The sequence below is a fragment of the Panulirus ornatus genome, chromosome 9, assembly GCF_036320965.1.
Source record: "Panulirus ornatus isolate Po-2019 chromosome 9, ASM3632096v1, whole genome shotgun sequence".
In the NCBI taxonomy this organism is placed as follows: domain Eukaryota; kingdom Metazoa; phylum Arthropoda; class Malacostraca; order Decapoda; family Palinuridae; genus Panulirus; species Panulirus ornatus.
In genome coordinates this window covers 44,344,727-44,362,097 of record NC_092232.1, presented here as the reverse complement: position 1 = coordinate 44,362,097, position 17,371 = coordinate 44,344,727, and the positions used below count along the sequence as shown (strand labels likewise).

Below are 17,371 nucleotides of genomic sequence, written 5' to 3'. Positions count from 1 at the left end.
GTGACCTGTGCTGGGGAATTGTCCTGTGAATGACGAGAGAAAAATGGATTGATGAAACAGAAGGCTTTCCCCCCCCTGGTCGAATTCTTCCTGTTATCTCCCACCAGTGTTGTCGACTGTGGGACAGTATTCGATACTGCAGTCTTGTCAACAGTCGAATCAGCGTTTGTGCTCTTCTTCTACGTACGAAAAATGTACCCACACAAATATACATCACAATGACGCACAGGCATCATATATACACCTAAACGAACATTTCAACTGCCCAAGTAGATATACAGATGTGTAGATACGGAAATACAAAGACATACGTAACACTAACATGTATATATGGCTCACAAAAACACAGATATTAGAATACATAAACCACACCTGGAAAAGCGCAAAGAGCTAAGAGAGAAAGTCCAGAGGAGGGCAACAAAGATGGGACTAGAAATAAGAGAAGTGAGTTCCAGGATGAGGCTAAAGGTTTTAGATTCCCCACCTTGGAGGAGAGGTTAGTCCAAGGGTGACCTGCTCACAACCTTTCAGTTTTGAAAAACAGGTTGATGACGTTAAGGGGGAACGTTCTTCCTGAGATCATCATATGAAATTAAGAAACTTGATAAAGAAAAGATGTCAAGAAGTACTCCTATAGTGCAAGTGTGATGGACGAATGGTAATGAATGAACTTGATAAAGAAAAGATGTCAAGAAGTACTCCTATAGTGCAAGTGTGATGGACGAATGGTAATGAATGAACTTGATAAAGAAAAGATGTCAAGAAGTACTCCTATAGTGCAAGTGTGATGGACGAATGGTAATGAATGAACTTGATAAAGAAAAGATGTCAAGAAGTACTCCTATAGTGCAAGTGTGATGGACGAATGGTAATGAATGAACTTGATAAAGAAAAGATGTCAAGAAGTACTCCTGTAGTGCAAGTGTGATGGACGAATGGTAATGAATGAACTTGATAAAGAAAAGATGTCAAGAAGTACTCCTGTAGTGCAAGTGTGATGGACGAATGGTAATGAATGAACTTGATAAAGAAAAGATGTCAAGAAGTGCTTCTGTAGTGCGAGTGTGATGGACGAATGGTAATGAATGAACTTGATAAAGAAAAGATGTCAAGAAGTACTCCTGTAGTGCAAGTGTGATGGACGAATGGTATTGAATGACTGTAGGACATGGTTAGTGCAGACAGTAAATCTCAAAACTTGAATGACAAATAGAGAATGTTCATGAGATAAGGTGGGCCTCACGAGTGTAGAACTCGCTCCCCATTAAGCACAAATAGTAATTACGTAAATGTACATTACCCATGGAACTTCTCAATGGAGGATGCATTACACAGGGAAGAAGGAAGTGCTTAAAGACAAAAGGCAAAATAGAAGGAAATATGAGGGTGGAAACAATGAAATCCTGATGACTTAGTTCATGGAGTCAGTTCTGGTGACCGAATCCCAAACGCTGAGAATACATCAGAGTCTTAGACAAGTTTTGCGAAATGTACAACGAAGGCGTAGAGAGATGTGTACTGGGAGGAGGAAGAAGAGAGAGGGGATCAGCAGAGACAACTGAAGTGGTTTACCAGATGTGACAAAGCAAGGGAACACAGACACCTAAACTGTGCCAAAGCTTCATCAGGACAAATGAACAGTGAAAGATGATATGATTAGATTAATGATCTCTGAAAGTAAAGTTGCTGACATTTATATCAATGATCTCTGAGGGTAAAGTTGCTTGATACAAAGGACATATGTGAAAAAATGAACACAGATTTTGAAAGTATGTTCACTACGAAGGAGAGAGGATACGCGTTGGACCAGCCAGGGAGAGGGAAGATACCCTGGACCAGGCAGAGAGAGGGAAATGCCCTAGAGCAGCTAGGGAGAAAAAAGATACCCTGGAGCAGCCAGGGAGAGGGAAGATAACCATGAAAACACTGAAATCAATTCTCTGTCAGTGTGGAGGTTTTTGAAGGCCCCAGAGCCGCAAGTACTATAGCCACCCCGGAAGAATATCAAACATTTGTGGTAAACATGGGAACTGTTTACACATAGATCTAGACGTTTAGATTCACTTGGTTTTAATCTCATTCACCTTTCGTCTGCGTAATTTCCGCACACACTGCTCCAAGCTGGGCATTTCTATGGGTTTTCTTAATGCTTTTCCGGCGATAATGCACTGACTGGCAACTATCCCATACAACGGTGAGGCTCCTGACCTGCAAGAGGACGGCTGTGGCTGGAGATGGTGTCCACTGTAAGCCAGAATGATAGACGAAGAGAAGTGCCGTTCTGTAGGAGCTGCAACGTCTCCGAGAAAGTAAATCCAAGTCCCCTTAAAAAAACTCAGTCGTCTATAGGAGCTGCTACGTACCCCAGAAAGTTAATTCAAATCCCCTAAAAATATTGCAGTCGTTTATAGTTGGAATTTCTTTTCATTAATGTTGTCTTTTTATGTTTTGCAATATGATGATACTCATGTTCTGTTGCTTTTAGATTTTATTTTATGATGTGGGATCTTGTCTCAGTGTACCTGGTGTAAGAGCAGATTTTGCGCCTCGGATAAGCGAGACCAAATGCCTTTCTTATCAGTTTAAAACAAAGGCACTGAAGTGGTAACTAGCCATTGGGTATCCCGCGAGCTGACAGTGTAAATAAAGCGTAGCAGTTGATTTAGAATCTTCGCAAACGACAGGAGTACTCCAAGAGAATGGAGGAGAGTCAGGGTAGTGCCAATGTATATCAAAGGTGATAGAGAAGTAGCCCAGAATTACAGGCGAGTGTCACTCACGATCATGGCTTGCACGATACTGGATTTATTTACTGTCACAAGCAACTTAAGTGGACATTAGGAATTCTGGAAGAAGATATCTTACGTGACAATTCCTTCGGAGTTGTGTGAGAAAGTCAGTAAAATCTTAGAACAAATCGGGTGGATATCCAGGTGACCATTGATGCAATCCGATACAGAATACTGACAATGATGTCAGGTAATGATCTGGTGTCGGAGGAACACAACATAATGGACTGTAGGCTATACATGAGGGAGGGACCAGAGTTCGCACATGAGGGGAACCTTCTCATGCCTGACGGAGGTGACAAGTGGAGTTCCGCAGGGCTCAGCGCAGGGTCCCATGTTAATGATGATCTTTGTAAATGATTTATCAATTGTGACAGAAACAAATACCATTACAGAATATTGCAGAGATCTAAACGAAATTCTCTGGTGGTCAGACGATGACTAAAGAAATTTTGCTCACAGAGTAAGTGCTGCTAAAAAACACACAGTAAGTGCTACTAACTAATACACACAGAAAGTGCCACTAACAATACACAAAGTAACTGCCATTGATATACACAGTATGTGCTAATAATACACACAGAGTAAGAGCTACTAACCACCATATACATTAAGTGCTAATAACGAATACACAGGGTAAGTTGTAACAAATAAAACACACAAGTGCAAGCGATCATACACACACATCAAGTGTTTCCTACCGGTAAACATCGGTGACAACTCACAGTCGATCCATTAAGTTAGTGTTACCAGGCGATACAGAGGATGAGTATGTATCCAGGATACATAAGATGACCTAGTATCCGGGATACGTAAGTCGATTATGTATCCTGGATGTTTAATGAGTGCCAGTTAATCCTGTGATCGACGCTTTAACAAACACCGTCTTGCATAAGCCAGGGTTAAACACCTTTATATATCATGAAAATGAACCTTTGGATGATAATCAGTTTTCATTTGATCAGCGTAGTAATATATGTCACTTCAATACGAGGACTTAAAGTTTGGCATCCGATAACATCATCCCTATACACCAACTTGACCGTCGGAGTGCCGGAATGTTTCCATCCACAGAAGGTGTCTGTGTGACGGGACGTCCAGCAACATATTCTGGTCTTGTACAGTAATGGTTGGCCTTCATGTGCCACAGTAACATGTGAAGTCCTACGTGTGCATACGAGGCTATGTGGGGACTTGATTCTTTGGCCAGGATGGTCGTCAGATGGCTCAGTTGAGGACACTGTGACCCAATTCGAGAAGGTCATTTTGGCTGATCGGCATATTCAAGTCTTTGGAATTAGCTGTGTGGTTAGGGATATCACGTGAAAGTGTTGCCACAATCGTCCGTGAGCATCGACGACTGTCCGTGGTGTCGGTAAGATGGGTCTTCAGACACCCCAGTGTTCAGGATCGACACCAGAGGGCTTCCTCAAGATGGGTCCTCAGACACCCCAGTGTTCAGGATCGACACCAGAGGGCTTCCTCAAGATGGGTCCTCAGACACCCCAGTGCTCAGGATCGACACCAGAGGGCTTCCTCAAGATGGGCCCTCAGACACCCCAGTGCTCAGGATCGACACCAAAGGGCTGCCTCAAGATGGGCCCTCAGACACCCCAGTGTTCAGGATCGACACCAGAGGGCTGCCTCAAGATGGGCCCTCAGACACCCCAGTGCTCAGGATCGACACCAGAGGGCTGCCTCAAGATGGGCCCTCAGACACCCCAGTGCTCAGGATCGACACCAGAGGGCTGCCTCAAGATGGGCCCTCAGACACCCCAGTGCTCAGGATCGACACCAGAGGGCTTCCTCAAGATGGGCCCTCAGACACCCCAGTGTTCAGGATCGACACCAGAGGGCTGCCTTAGGTCACAGGTTGTTTAGAGTACATGGAGTCCGTTCAGTCAACATTCTTTTCCCTCTGGTTATGAAGTCAGGATCCATGATGTGGATACCGAGTCTAAACTGGGATCCATGTAATGTAAACACTAGACTAGTTTCAATCCTGACAGGTTGGGAATGTAACCCTCGGTCGACAAGACCACGGCCTCGGTACAAGATTTTCAAAAAATTGTGTAAGGAATGGAACAAATCGTGGTCATGTTTGTCCACCTTTTTAAGCTGCTGGAATATCAAAAAGTAGTGTTCTATTCTTCGGCTCGAATTTTCATCAAATATAAACAGCAATTTCTCCTCTCTTCATACGACATATAAGATGTTCTTCAGTAGAAAGGCTTCTATTTCTTCCTTGAACATTTCCAGTTTGTAGATGTGGTGTCAAAAAGAGTTACTTCGTCTCTACGTACGTGATGGTACGAGAGTCCCTCTCGATGACGTCTGCCGTTGTCAAAGATATCTTTCGTCTCCGTTCGGAAGATCTCGGGGCACAGTGTGTGACAAAGAAGTACTGAGATAATGCCAGAGCTGACTTTGCCAAACGTGTTGACCTCTGAAAATTAGATCACTGAGACGTTCACGTCGGTCAGAGGTGAAGCCTGGGAGTCTGGTGAAGTAAACCATCTCCCTCACCCACTATACCCTGAGCCATTGCTACCTTGCTCACTCCTAAGTACAGTCGTCTACCCCCACATACACCTAGCCCTCACTGGTGCCACTGGGGGATAGCATCTGCATAAACATACATCACACACAAATGTCTCTTGCTTATATCTGTTGGGGTAACATCTGTACAAATGTACACCACACACACACACACACCTGACTACCATCAACTAGAACCGTGTCACTTCCAGCCTTCTGGACACAGTCTCTGGCTCAACACGTCCTCACTCTCATGTCTTCCACACACGACCATTCTGGCAATATGACAACATGAGCTTCTAGACAGTCGCCTCCAATCATTATATTACCAGGACTCTCTACAGACACTTACTGGATAATGGCTGGCCACCTGGAAGGACCTGGTTCTTTATGGAAGCGCCCTCGACGCCCACCTGGATCAGCAGGTCCTGCAAAGAAAATCTCAGTCTTAACCCAAGAGACTTCACACTGCCGCATGTTGCATCTGTCCCACTGTAACCTCAGCTTTCCAGAAGCTCCCCTGGTTAGCTTGCAGGAGCCTTCGTGTGTTTGGACTGCCAGGCACTAAATCGATCCTATGGGAATGACACTGGCCAGAGATTTACTATGACTTCGTTATTTGACCAGGCGTACGTACAATCCTCAGATGAATTAGCCATTTCTATTGTCTCTACCGTGGGGGAAAAAAAAAGAGAACGAGATTCGGATTTGATGTGACTCAGGACACGCAGATTCGCCTGACACTGGACGATAACCATGTGGATTACCATCTTCCAGGAGGATGTGCCATCTGCGGTAGTCTGGCCAGTGCCACACGCTGTGGGAGACGTGGGGAGCCGAGGCACCCACCACATGGTGAGGTGTGGGGGAGAGCTGCTACACTCCCACCACACGGTGTGGGGGGCCTTGGGGAGCTGGTGCACCCCCACCACATAGTGTAGGAGGCCGTGGGGAGCTGCTACACCCACCACACGGTGTGGGGGGCCGTGGGGAGCTGATGCACCCCCACCACATGGTGTGGGGGGGCCGTGGGGAGCTGCTACACCCACCACACGGTGTGGGGGGCCGTGGGGAGCTGATGCACCCCCACCACATGGTGTGGTGGGCCGTGGGGAGCTGCTACACCCACCACATGGTGTGGGGGGCCGTGGGGAGCTCCTACACCCACCACACAGTGTGGGGGGCCGCGGGGAGCTGGTGCACCCCCACCACATGGTGTGGGGGGCCGTGGGGAGCTGCTACACCCACCACACGGTGTGGGGGGCCGTGGGGAGCTGGTGCACCCCCACCACATGGTGTGGTGGGCCGTGGGGAGCTGCTACACCCACCACATGGTGTGGGGGGCCGTGGGGAGCTGCTGCCCCCCCACCACATGGTGTGGTGGGCCGTGGGGAGCTGCTACACCCACCACATGGTGTGGTGGGCCGTGGGGAGCTGCTACACCCACCACACGGTGTGGGGGGCCGTGGGGAGCTGCTACACCCACCACATGGTGTGGGGGGCCGTGGGGAGCTGCTACACCCACCACACGGTGTGGGGGGCCGTGGGGAGCTGATGCACCCCAACCACATGGTGTGGTGGGCCGTGGGGAGCTGCTACACCCACCACACGGTGTGGGGGGCCGTGGGGAGCTGATGCACCCCCACCACATGGTGTGGGGGGCCGTGGGGAGCTGATGCACCCCCACCACATGGTGTGGGGGGGGGGGCGTGCGTGAGGAGGTACTGCCACAGCATACGGTGAGGGGGGGGGGGCCGTGGGGAGCTGCTGCCACGGAACACGGTGAGGGGAGTTATCACTCACGGTACATAGTGTGGGGAGCTACTCCCCTCGTTACACGGTGTGGGAGCTATGCCCCGTGTACATAGTGTGGGGAGTTACTGCCCCGGTACACAGTGTGGGGAACCACTGCCTAAATACAGAGTGTGGGAAGCTACTGATCCCAGTACTTGGTGAGGGGAGTTCCTGCCCCCAGTACATGGTATGGAGAGGTACTGCTGCGGGTTACTGGGGGCAGTAAGTAGGTACTGCCCCCAGTACAAGATGTGGGAAGGTAATGCCTGAGTACATGGTGTAGGGAGGTGCTGCCCCCAGTTCATAGTGAGGGGAGCTACTGCCCCAGTACATACATGGTGAGGGGAGCTACTGCACCAGTACATACATGGTGAGAGGAGCTACAGTCCCCAGTACATGGTCAGGGGAGGTACTGCCCCAGTACATGGTATGTGGAGGTACTGCCCCCAGTACATGGTATGTGGAGGTACTGCCCCCAGTACATGGTATGTGGAGGTACTGCCCCCAGTACATGGTATGTGGAGGTACTGCCCCCAGTACATGGTGAGGGGAGGTACTGCCCCCAGTACATGGTGAGGGGAGGTACTGCCCCAGTACATGGTGAGGGGAGGTACTGCCCCCAGTACATGGTGAGGGGAGGTACTGCCGCAGTACATGGTGAGGGGAGGTACTGCCCCCAGTACATGGTATGTGGAGGTACTGCCCCCAGTACATGGTATGTGGAGGTACTGCCCCCAGTACATGTTATGTGGAGGTACTGCCCCCAGTACATGGTATGTGGAGGCACTGCCCCCAGTACATGGTATGTGGAGGTACTGCCCCCAGTACATGGTATGTGGAGGCACTGCCCCCAGTACATGTTATGTGGAGGCACTGCCCCCAGTACATGGTATGTGGAGGTACTGCCCCCAGTACATGGTATGTGGAGGTACTGCCCCCAGTACATGGTATGTGGAGGTACTGCCCCCAGTACATGTTATGTGGAGGCACTGCCCCCAGTACATGGTATGTGGAGGTACTGCCCCCAGTACATGGTATGTGGAGGTACTGCCCCCAGTACATGTTATGTGGAGGTACTGCCCCCAGTACATGTTATGTGGAGGCACTGCCCCCAGTACATGGTATGTGGAGGTACTGCCCCCAGTACATGTTATGTGGAGGCACTGCCCCCAGTACATGGTATGTGGAGGTACTGCCCCCAGTACATGGTATGTGGAGGTACTGCCCCCAGTACATGTTATGTGGAGGTACTGCCCCCAGTACATGTTATGTGGAGGCACTGCCCCCAGTACATGGTATGTGGAGGTACTGCCCCCAGTACATGGTATGTGGAGGTACTGCCCCCAGTACATGGTATGTGGAGGTACTGCCCCCAGTACATGGTATGTGGAGGCACTGCCCCCAGTACATGGTGAGGGGAGGTACTGCCGCAGTACCACACGCCACCACCACCACCAGTAATCCCTCTGGGTCGCTCACCACATACAAGATCAGTGGGCAGGAGGGCGAGCGGAGGGAGGGCTCCACGCTGCGGGAGGGAGTCATGTGAAGGGCCAGTTACCCGTGGCCCAGGTGTCTGCTAATCCCACAGTATTAATGTCATCATGGCAGGTTCAGGGAGGAGGAACTGCGGTAGGTGTGTGCGTAGCTCTCCCGTGGCTACGCACACACCTTACTGGCCCTGGCGTCTATGCTTTGCCTGACGCACCGGGTGTGTGTGTGTGTGTGTGTGTGTGTGTGTGTGTGTGTGTGTGTGTGTGTGTGTGTGAGTGTGTGTGTGTGTGTATGTATGTGTCTGTGTGTGTATGTATGTGTCTGTGTGTATGCATGTGTGTGTGTGTGTATGTGTGTGTTCATCCTAGTGTCTTCCACCCCAGTCTCACATTGCAGTCGCCCAAGCTGTTCATCACTCTGTGCCTCTTGCCTCACTTGCTCTCTCTCTCTCTCTCTCTCTCTCTCTCTCTCTCTCTCTCTCTCTCTCTCTCTCTCTCTCTCTCGTCCGTATTCCTTCGTTCTCTCTTCCTGCAAATGTGTCGCTTCAACAGCTGCTCCCTCGTCGCCCCTGGTGGAGCCACTGCCTCCCGCCTGGTACCTGTGTAAGGACCTTGTCACCCACCCACGTACCTACATGGTGACCTGGTCCCACCGACCCTGCCTTCATCCTCCGCCAGTGCTCGGGGGCTGTGTGTGTGGCCTACACTGCCTTCCAGAAAACCCTAAGGTCTGCGTACATTCCGCCAGGCTCCTGACGAAGGAAAAGCTGATCTAATTTGTGCTAATGGAATAAGAGATCGTGTCCCTGGTCCCCACCAGGCTACGACCGGGACCAGGATCCCTCAATACAATGGCCGCGCCCCACGACAATAGACCATGTCGCTTCCTTCATGCGCTCTCGTCAGTGTGGCCTGTTAGCGACACCCAGTGACTCGACCCTTCCCCCTCCTCACCCACCCTCACACCCTACACTTGCCTGATATACAACTGAAATACACTATGCCTTTGACCAGGATACGCTACACCTTACATACACAGGGTTTGAGTATGATGACATCTTTCGCTGGAGGATAATACACAGCATTTATGATACACTGATCTAAACATGACATTCTACGATCCTGGTTGTAGTGTACAAAGGGCAAGAAACTCTACTTTTCGTACACCTACGAGGAACTACTCACACACTACACCCAGGGATGATACACTATAGTTAAGGGGAGCTACACACACTACACCCAGGTATGATACACTACAGTTAAGGGGAGCTACACACACTACACCCAGGTATGATACACTACAGTTAAGGGGTGCTACACACACTACACCCAGGTATGATACACTACAGTTAAGGGGTGCTACACACACTACACCCAGGTATGATACACTACAGTTAAGGGGTGCTACACACACTACACCCAGGTATGATACACTTTACTGGAGGGGAGCTACACACGCCAGGGGTAGGATACCACACCAGGTGGCAGGACACCTCGCCAGGGGACAGAACCCCACACCAGGTGGTAGGACACCTCACCAGGTGGTAGGACACCTCACCAGGTGGTAGGACACCTCACCAGGGGACAGAACCCCACACCAGGTGGTAGGACACCTCACCAGGTGGTAGGACACCTCACCAGGGGACAGAACCCCACACCAGGTGGTAGGACACCTCACCAGGGGACAGAACCCCACACCAGGTGGTAGGACACCTCACCAGGTGGTAGAACCCCACACCAGGTGGTAGGACACCTCACCAGGTGGTAGAACCCCACACCAGGTGGTAGGACACCTCACCAGGTGGTAGAACCCCACACCAGGTGGTAGGACACCTCACCAGGTGGTAGAACCCCACACCAGGTGGTAGGACACCTCACCAGGCGACGGGACACCACACCTCATCCATTAATCAGGACCGTAATGAGCTCTGGGGCTGAGTCTGTAACCCAGCCATAACTTACGAATAATAATAATAATGCAGGCACGTGTTATCGTAACTGGCAGTCGTGGACATGTTAACGACCCTGGCTAAAACACTTGCCTACTATTAGGATAATTATACAAGAAATTCAAATGAACTTGGTCATGGAATTTTCTCCGACCTTTGCGCGAACTGCCTTGCAATTTGGACCTTTAGCGAAATGCCATTTTCTTTTTGAGTTCTCATGACCTCTTTCGTAATGATGAATGGCAGGTCGTGTCTGTGGGGCATACTCATATGTCAGGGACTAACTTAGTGCATGTGACAAGCTAAGGAAAGATCACACATCAATAGGATAACAGCCAAGTGATGGGTAAAGGTGATAACATGGACGACCCTCTCTCTCTCTCTCTCTCTCTCTCTCTCCACTTCCCTTTGACGCTTTCGTCCCGCCAGAACGACCCTCCTGTGTCCTCTGTGCTACGCCAACACCGGAACGACCCTCCTGCCTCCTTGGCGCTACCCTTCCACCAGGACGACCCTCCTTGACGCTACCCTTCCACCAGGACGACCCTCCTTGACGCTACCCTTCCACCAGGACGACCCTCCTTGGCGCTACCCTTCCACCAGGACGACCCTCGTGCCTCCTTGACGCTACCCTTCCACCAGGACGACCCTCCTTGGCGCTACCCTTCCACCAGGACGACCCTCCTTGACGCTACCCTTCCACCAGGACGACCCTCCTTGGCGCTACCCTTCCACCAGGACGACCCTCCTTGGCGCTACCCTTCCACCAGGACGACCCTCCTTGACGCTACCCTTCCACCAGGACGACCCTCCTTGACGCTACCCTTCCACCAGGACGACCCTCCTTGACGCTACCCTTCCACCAGGACGACCCTCCTTGGCGCTACCCTTCCACCAGGACGACCCTCCTTGGCGCTACCCTTCCACCAGGACGACCCTCCTTGACGCTACCCTTCCACCAGGACGACCCTCCTTGACGCTACCCTTCCACCAGGACGACCCTCGTGCCTCCTTGACGGTACCCTTCCACCAAGACGACCCACCTGCCTCCCCCTATGTCACACATACAACCCTCAAATATCTTACCATAATCCCATTTTCATTCTCAACATCATATTAATGCTATAAACTCTGTATCAGTTTCTATGTCTGTAAGCTTGTGATATTGTAGACCTAGAATTTTTTGATGACAAAATGAAAATTATACGAAAGATAGGCAAAACGCTCCTATACCAAGTAAAGGACATTAACCCGTGTCATCAAATCGCAGAAAAGAAAAAGAAATACTGTGTAATATTACACAGATTAGAGATATCAGCAGAAACATGGACGTTTCATTGATACTGTTACAATTCCTGGAAAGTTTGATGTCCGGATAGCTTTGACATACAACAAGACGATAAAAAGAAGCTTATCCAACATGATGCTACTGGTAGTGTGTACAGAGTTCCATGTAAAAGTTGTAATAGGTTTTTTTTTATATCGGACAGACGAGGAGGGACGTGGAAACACAGATTAACCAACATGTTCATAGTGTGTCAGGTGCGGTTAGCACAACAATGCCTTTTTTTTTTTATAATGTAAAGCATTTTTGCACCACCACATCGATTGGCGAATCTTTTCCATTATCTTGAATGCACACTATATTCTGGAAGGAAATATTACGGAATCTTTTCTTAAATTGGGAGTTACTCATAAGAAAATAAGTATCTATGTTATGAGTATTTTAGTTACGGAATCTTTTCTTAAATTATGAGTTCCTCTTAAGAAAACAATTATCTCTGTTATGAGTATTTTAGATGTGAAATATTAATGAAGGATCTGACTTGTGAGCGATATTTGAGGGATACTTGCCAACGAGACCTTAGCTTAAGGCAAGTCACAAGGAAAACTCTCCCACCTTTGAGTTTCTTATCATGGCCTCTGTGTCTGTTCCTCTGTAAGTACACTATGCTGTCTGGTGTGCCACTTGAGATAACACAAGTTTGTAGAACGAAATAATTTCTGAACAGAAATTTTGCATTAGAGGGTAAGATATCCTTTAGTAACTTTGTTGTTAAAGAATTCCATGAAAAGATTACTTGATGCATGAGAAAAAAGGGTTATCCATTGCCATCCCAAGTTTTTGAGCATAATATTCTCCATTAAATTGAAATACACAATCTTTTGTACACCATTTTATCAACTCAGTGAAAACAGACTTTGAATTAGGTAAATGAATATTGTCCAAGGCTTCAACTAAATATTCTAAGAGGTCATCAACTGGAACGTTTGTGAACAGAGATGAAACATCAAAGTTAACCAGTTTGAAATCAAAATCAACATCGATATCATACAGCTTGTTAACTAAGTATACATTGTTCATGATGATAGAACTTGATATCTTACCCACTAATGGGTTTAGTAAAGAGACTAACCATTCTGACACTCTTGCTGTAAAATTTGGTTTATGTGTTTTGATAAGTCCACACGTATATGGCAGTGAAGCCTTATCTGCTCTAGTAATATGAATATCATTATCTTTTTTTAATGATTTCTAATAGCTCTTATATACCTTTTGGGGCAATTAAGATCCACTGGTTTTGACGAACTGGCATACACTAAACCTTTACAGATGTTAACTTCATCATTAGAGGATTTACTATATTTTCATAGTTTAGTATATACAGAAAACCTACCAATGAATGTTCATAGATCCATTATTACTCAGCTCAACATGAGAGTTAAATTATCCTCATTCCAGTCTACGTTCCTCAGTGTATTAAGTATTTGCAGTCCAAAGTATAGTGATGATGAGTTTAAGAAGATATATTCTATTGGATCCAAGTTAAAGTATTCTAGATATTTCCCTTAAATCCCTTAAGTTGACAAAAGAATGATTTTATAGAGTTATATCTAAGCCTCCCTTTAAAACCAAGAACGATTTAGTTCTCCCTTTTAGTGACTATTTTACTTTACTTCTCATGGTACCAAAATCCTTTAATGTAAATGTTGCCTCAGCAACAACAGTCCTATAAAGAATATCTTAATCAGAAACTCATCAGAAAGTTCTGCAGGATGCATCTGTAGAGTACCATGTAGAAATTGGGATAAGTTTTATGTTGGGCAGACTGGTAAGGATCTTTCTGTTAGACTTAAGCAACATGAATATAGTATAAGAACGGGAAAAAATCAAATTCCTTGTTTAATCATGTTAAGAATTATGATAATTGTACTGACTGGAGTAATACTATCTCAGTTATCAACTCTAACTCTTGTACCACGAGATTCTATTATCAAAAACACAAAGAATTGTAACATTAATATTAGTAAAGGTCTATACAATTTGTAAACAGTTCTCCTTCTTGTCCAAATGATAGATTCATGATATACATGTTAACAGACTTGAACGCGCCCGACCTCCATTCGGGTAGTCACTTCTTTACCAAATGGTGTTGTAACTAAGTCTCTTAGTTGTATACTAGTGTTGTAACTAAGTCTCTTCGTTGTATATCAACTGACTGTTATAATTTTTTCTTTATCTTCCCTAATGAAGTGGTTATTACACGAAAGTGCACTTAGGAACTTTCGTGTTTTACATCCCCGTGGACTCACAGGAATATTTATATATATATATATATATATATATATATATATATATATATATATATATATATATATATATATATATATATATATATATATATATATATAATCAATTTATCTATTCATTACACTTTGTCCCTGTCTCCCGCGTTAGCAAGGTAGCGCAAGGAAACAGACGAAAGAATGGCCCAACCCACCCACATACACATGTATGTATATACATACACGTCCACACACGCACATATCCATACGATGTCTTGGACAATCGCATGGTTACCAAATGGCGTCCTAGCTTCGTCTCCTCGATGTATATCAACTGACTTATATTTCTCTCTTGTCACCCCCCTGATGATGTGATTATTACACGAAAGTGCATTAGGGAACTTATCGTGTTTCATTTTCCCCGTGGACTCATCGGAATATCTTGATCACGCGCAAAATTGTGATCCTTTCCAATATATATATATATATATATATATATATATATATATATATATATATATATATATATATATATATATATATATATATATATATATATATGGTTGTTTAATTTGTTTATGGATGGGGTTGTTAGGGAGGTGAATGCAAGAGTTTTGGAAAGAGGGGCAAGTATGAAGTCTGTTGGGGATGAGAGAGCTTGGGAAGTGAGTCAGTTGTTGTTCGCTGATGATACAGCGCTGGTGGCTGATTCATGTGAGAAACTGCAGAAGCTGGTGACTGAGTTTGGTAAAGTGTGTGAAAGAAGAAAGTTAAGAGTAAATGTGAATAAGAGCAAGGTAATTAGGTACAGTAGGGTTGAGGGTCAAGTCAATTGGGATGTAAGTTTGAATGGAGAAAAACTGGAGGAAGTAAAGTGTTTTAGATATCTGGGAGTGGATCTGGCAGCGGATGGAACCATGGAAGCGGAAGTGGATCATAGGGTGGGGGAGGGGGCGAAAATCCTGGGAGCCTTGAAGAATGTGTGGAAGTCGAGAACATTATCTCGGAAAGCAAAAATGGGTATGTTTGAAGGAATAGTGGTTCCAACAATGTTGTATGGTTGCGAGGCGTGGGCTATGGATAGAGTTGTGCGCAGGAGGATGGATGTGCTGGAAATGAGATGTTTGAGGACAATGTGTGGTGTGAGGTGGTTTGATCGTGTAAGTAACGTAAGGGTAAGAGAGATGTGTGGAAATAAAAAGAGCGTGGTTGAGAGAGCAGAAGAGGGTGTTTTGAAATGGTTTGGGCACATGGAGAGAATGAGTGAGGAAAGATTGACCAAGAGGATATATGTGTCGGAGGTGGAGGGAACGAGGAGAAGTGGGAGACCAAATTGGAGGTGGAAAGATGGAGTGAAAAAGATTTGTGCGATCGGGGCCTGAACATGCAGGAGGGTGAAAGGAGGGCAAGGAATAGAGTGAATTGGATCGATGTGGTATACCGGGGTTGACGTGCTGTCAGTGGATTGAATCAGGGCATGTGAAGCGTCTGGGGTAAACCATGGAAAGCTGTGTAGGTATGTATATTTGCGTGTGTGGACGTATGTATATACATGTGTATGGGGGAGGGTTGGACCATTTCTTTCGTCTGTTTCCTTGCGCTAGCTCGCAAACGCGGGAGACAGCGACAAAGTATAATAAAAAAATATAAATATATATATATATATATATATATATATATATATATATATATATATATATATATATATATATATATATATATATATATATATAATATAGATGTTATATATATTACGAAACTAAATCGATGTGTTGCCAGGATGATGCAGGGTGTACAGCGTGTGTGAGGGGATGTCGTGCCTTTGGCTATTCTGCTATTGGCCTGGCGCTGCCGGGGGCCATAAAGCACATCCTGTATGACCTCACATCCTCGTCCCTACACCATCAGTCCCACATCCTTGGCCCTACATCCTTGGACCCCTGATCCTCGGCCCCACATCCTTAGTCCTAGATCCTTGGCCCCCTGATCCTCGTCCCACATCCTTGGCCCTAGATCCTTGGCCCCCTGATCCTCGTCCCAGGTCATCGGCTCCAGATCCTCGGACCCCAGATCCTCGGACCTTAGATCCTCGGACCCCAGATCCTCGGACCTTAGATCCTAGGACACCAGATCCTCGGACCTTAGATTCTCGGACCTTAGATCCTACGACACCAGCTCCTTAGACCCTAGATCCTCGGACTTTAGGTCCTAGGACACCAGATCCTGAGACCACAGATCCTCGGACCTTAGATCCTAGGACACCAGCTCCTTAGACCCCAGATCCCTAGGCTCCAGAGCCTCACACACCAGATCTTAGGATCCCAGAGCCACTGATCCCAGATCCTAAAGCCTCAGAACCACGGACCCCAGGCCCTTGGACCCCAGATCAGGCCCTTAGAATCACTGACCCTAGATTCTCAGACCCCTGATCAGAACCTCAGAACCACAGACCCTAGGTCCTCGGACCCCAGATCCTCGGACCCCTGATCAGAACCTCAGAACCACAGACCCTAGGTCCTCGGACCCCAGATCCTCGGACCCCTGATCAGAACCCCAGAACCACAGACCCTAGGTCCTCGGACCCCAGATCCTCGGACCCCTGATCAGAACCTCAGAACCACAGACCTTAGGTCCTCGGACCCCAGATCCTCGGACCCTAGATTTTCGAACCACAAATTACACCATAAAGTTAGTGTTGGTGGTTCAGTCTCCAGTACGGCTCATGGTCTATGGTCTGCGGTAGACCCCAGTCTGTGGTTCACCATGTTTCTGGGCCACAGTTCATGACAGGAACTGGTACATGATGGTTCATGGGTCCATATTTGCTCCTTTCTTCGGTCCGTCTTGGACCACAGCATCCCCCGGCGTCATCACACTGGTTCGTTAGCCTTGTTCAAGATGGTTAGTTCAAGTGATTCAGGGGTGGGAGTCGTTAATCGTTAAGAACGATACGACCCTTGAGCAGGACGGTACGACCCTTGAGCAAGACGGTACGACCCTTGAGCAGGACGGTACGACCCTTGAGCAGGACGGTACGACCCTTGAGCAAGACGGTACAACCCTTGAGCAGGACGGTACGACCCTTGAGCAGGACGGTACGACCCTTGAGCAGGACGGTACGACCCTTGAGCAAGACGGTACGACCCTTGAGCAGGACGGTACGACCCTTGAGCAGGACGGTGCGAACCCTTGAGCAAGACGGTACGACCCTTGAGCAAGACGGTACGACCCTTGAGCAGGA

General features: G+C 47.4%; 1 long non-coding RNA gene across 1 annotated transcript in view; it reads right to left on the bottom strand.

Annotated features, from left to right (window-relative positions):
- The window catches only part of LOC139750113 (uncharacterized), a 47,398-nt gene that overhangs the window by 24,144 nt on the left and 5,883 nt on the right, over positions 1-17,371 (bottom strand). The window contains exon 2 of the long non-coding RNA XR_011713084.1: positions 5,680-5,755. This is a non-coding gene — a long non-coding RNA (uncharacterized lncRNA). The remainder of the gene's footprint in view (positions 1-5,679; positions 5,756-17,371) is intronic.